The sequence below is a fragment of the Magnolia sinica genome, chromosome 6, assembly GCF_029962835.1.
Source record: "Magnolia sinica isolate HGM2019 chromosome 6, MsV1, whole genome shotgun sequence".
Taxonomy (NCBI): Eukaryota; Viridiplantae; Streptophyta; class Magnoliopsida; order Magnoliales; family Magnoliaceae; genus Magnolia; species Magnolia sinica.
In genome coordinates, this window is record NC_080578.1 from 64,534,336 (window position 1) to 64,538,305 (window position 3,970).

At 38.3% G+C, this 3,970-nt stretch overlaps 1 non-coding gene across 1 annotated transcript; it reads right to left on the reverse strand.

Moving 5' to 3' along the window:
• Nucleotides 1-1,036: 1,036 nt before the first annotated feature.
• Nucleotides 1,037-1,143, reverse strand: LOC131250342 (small nucleolar RNA R71). The gene has a single exon (XR_009173261.1). It is a non-coding gene; the product is annotated as a small nucleolar RNA R71 (small nucleolar RNA).
• Between the last annotated feature and the right edge of the window lie 2,827 nt (nt 1,144-3,970).

Here is a 3,970-nt window from a genome sequence, read left to right on the forward strand (position 1 = left end):
TCCTGTTTTGTAGGGACCTGACATAAACTACTAATTTAGTAATCTCTTTCCAAATTTTTTTTTCTAATTTCTATTTTTAGAATTAGGGTTTTATTTTTTTTAGAAATTTTCTATTTCTAGGCTTCTTTTTTTTTTTAGAAATTTCCTATTTTTTAATTTTAGATTTTGATTCTTCTTTCAAGTAACTTTCTATTTTCTAGTTTTAGAAATTTTTTTTCCCTTTTTAGAAACTAACTTAGTTTTTATTTCTAAGATTAGAAACTTTCTTTTTTAGAAATTAACCGTTGCTTAGGATTTTTCTAGCATTATTTTAGGAAATTCAATTTTTTTTTTTTTATGTTTACAGGAATTGAGGAAGGAAGCTGCTAAATAAGATTGTCTTCAAAAGGAGGAGCTCTCAAATCTTCAGACATTCATCATCGCCTTTTTCGGGTTCTTCCTTCCAATTCTCATTTACATAGCTTTCTCTTATTTTTAGGAATTCATAACTTTTTCTTTTAGTCTTATTCATCTTAGGTTGCATCTTAGTTTAGTTTTCTTTCTTATATTGATAACATAGTTTATGCTAGGACGTAGATCTTTGAACATAGAACTAGCACCTTTTGATCCTGAAATAGAAAGAACCTTTCGTAGAAGATTTAGAAACATCCTATTTGAAATGGCAGAAGAGAATGGAACTAAAGCTCTTAGAGATTATTCAGCTCCTGTCCAATTCAATGCGCCTTCATATATAGTGTTGCCTGCCACCACGGCAGCATACTTTGAACTTAAGCCTGGGGTCATACAATTGTTGCCCTCCTTTTATGGTTCAGATAAGGAGGATCCATATCATCATGTGAAAGAATTCTTAGACATTTGCTCCACCTTTAAGTTCCAAAACTTTTCAAACGATTCGATCCGTTTGCGCCTTTTTCCTTTTTCTTTGAAGGATAAGGCGAAAGCATGGTTGAATTCTCTAGGAGTTGGGTCTATCACTACATGGGATCAACTGTCTAAGAAGTTCTTAAACAAGTTCTTCCCGGTTCACAAAACTAATGCTCTCCGTACAGAAATTATGAATTTCACACAAAAAGAGGGTGAGCACTTTCATGAATGTTGGGAAAGATGAAAGGATTTACTTCTTAAATGTCCACACCATGATTTTGAAAAGTGGCAACAGGTTCAATACTTCTATGATGGTCTGACACCCCAAAACCATCGCATGGTTGACGCCACCAGTGGAGGGTCATTCATGACCAAAAGTGATGTTGAAGCTTGGAATTTCTTTGAAACCTTGTGTAAAAACTCCCAGCAATGGGACTATTCAAATAGAGGTGAAAGAAGTCCTCAACCACTGAAGAAAGGGGGTATATATGAGGTAGGAGTCACGCCAGATCTTTATGCCAAAATTGATAGCTTGACAAAGAAAGTGGATGCTTTAATGTTAAACAATGGACCTCCATAAACAACTCAAGTCGAGTCATGTGCCATATGTTCTAGTCTTGCCCATCCTACGCAGTCTTGTCCATCTAGTTCAGCATTTCCAGATTTTCTCTCTGAACAAGTATATGCTATGAACACCTTTAGGAGAACTGAGAATGATCCTTACTCAAACACCTACAATCCAGGATGGGCTAGGCATCCAAATTTTTCTTGGGCAAAAGGACCACAACAAGGAGGACCATCTGGAAATCCTCCTATGCAACCTTACTCCCAAGTTGGCAGTCAACAACCTCAGCAGTTCTCACAGTATCAACAAGTGCCTCCACAATCTAGGAAACCATCTCTTGAGGATACACTCAATCTTTTTATGCAGAGTTCACTTCAATTTCAAAAAGACACCCAACATACTTTACTAGCTAACCAGCAGAGTTTACATGCAAATGCGCAATCCATTGCTAAGTTAGAAGTACAGTTGGGTCAACTTGCTGCCACATTGAGTGAGAGAGAGAAGGGCAAGTTTCCTAGTCAACCTGTGGTAAATCCAAAAGGACAGTATGAGATTGGCTCTAATTCAAACCAAGAACAATATCATGAGCAAGCCAAATCAATCATTACCCTTAGGTCCGGTAAACAGATCGAGAACAAAGTAGAGATGCCTAGGGAAGAATCAAAGTCCAATGCGGAAGATCAAAATGAAATGGAGAGACATACTAGTGCATCCAAAGTCCAACAACACTGACTCTCCAGGAACCACTCATGTGCTATCTTATGTGCCTAAAGCACCTTTTCCTCAACGTCTGGCACCAGTTAAGAAAGGAAATAACTTTAATGAAATATTGGACATGTTTAAGCAAGTGCAAATCAACATTCCGTTGCTTGATGCTATCAAGCAAGTTCCTGCTTACGCTAAGTTTCTTAAAGATTTATGCACTCAAAAGCGTAAGATGAATGTTCATAAGAAGGTCTTCCTTGTAGAGCAACTCAGCTCCATGATTCAACACAAGACCCCTCCTAAATTTAGGGATCCAGGAGTTCCTACCATTTCTTGTGTCATAGGAGAGCATAAGGTTCAGAAAGCGTTGCTTGATTTAGGGGCCAGTGTTAATTTGTTACCATATTCGGTCTATGAGCAGCTAGGACTTGGTGAGCTAAAACCAACTAAAATAACACTCCAACTAGCTGATAGATCTGTCAAGGAACCCCGTGGTGTTATTGAGGATGTGTTAATCCAGGTTGACAAGTTTTATTTTCCAGTGGATTTCATCGTTCTAGATACTCAGCCTGTCCAAAATCCTACAAGTCAAATCCCGGTTATCTTAGGACGTCCATTCTTGGCCACATCCAATGCAATCATAAATTGCAGGAATGGAGTTATGAAGTTGTCCTTTGGTAACATGAAGATCAAGCTCAACGTTTTCAATGCTGGACAACAAATGTCAAACTCGGATGATATATTTGAAGTGAACATGATTGAGAGTCTAGTGCATGACTCTTTCCTTGAATCTTCCGATGACGCTCTTGAGACTTGTTTAGCACATTTTGGCGTAGATTTTGACATAGAAACTTCCATCCAAGAAGTCAATGCATTGCTTGATTCTAATCCAGAAATGAATACAACAAAATGGAAAGCTAGAGTGGAACCTCTTCCACCTTTTGAGTCTAAACTGGTCCCATCTATTGAGAAACCACCCAAAGTCGACCTTAAGCAATTACCTGAAACTCTCAAGTATGCATTTTTAGGACCTTCTGAAACCCTGCCTGTCATCATAGCTGCTAACCTTGATAAAGAACAGGAGGGTAAGTTGCTTAATATTCTTAGAGAACATAAGGCAGCTATTGGGTGGACAATAGCGGACATAAAGGGAATAAGCCCCACGGTGTGTATGCATCGTATTCATCTTGAAGAAAATGCAAAAACATCGCGTGAAATGCAAAGGAGGCTTAACCCTAACATGAAAGAGGTCATTCGGGCTGAGGTGCTAAAATTGTTAGATGTTGGTATCATTTACCCCATTTCAGATAGCACATGGGTCAGTCCAGTTCAAGTTGTTCCTAAAAAGTCTGGGATTACGGTGAAAAAAAATGAGGATAATGAGTTAGTGCTGACTCGCATGACTACGGGTTGGCGAGTTTGTATTGATTACCGTAAACTGAACTTGGTCAGAAGGAAGGATCACTTTCCTCTTCCTTTCATAGACCAGATGCTTGAGAGATTGGCAGGGCACAACTATTATTATTTCCTGGATGGTTATTCCAGGTATAATCAAATTCCCATTGCTCCCGAGGATCAAGAGAAAACCACATTTACATGTCCTTTTGGCACATATGGCTATCGGCGTATGCCATTTGGATTGTGTAATGCGCCTGCGACCTTCCAACGATGCATGATGAGTATTTTTTCAGACATGGTTGAGCATTTTCTTGAGATTTTTATGGATGATTTTTTAATTTTCGGCTCTTCATTTGATGAATGTTTATACCATCTATCTCTTGTCTTGGAAAGATGTGAAAAAACGAACCTGGTATTGAATTGGAAAAAGTGTCATTT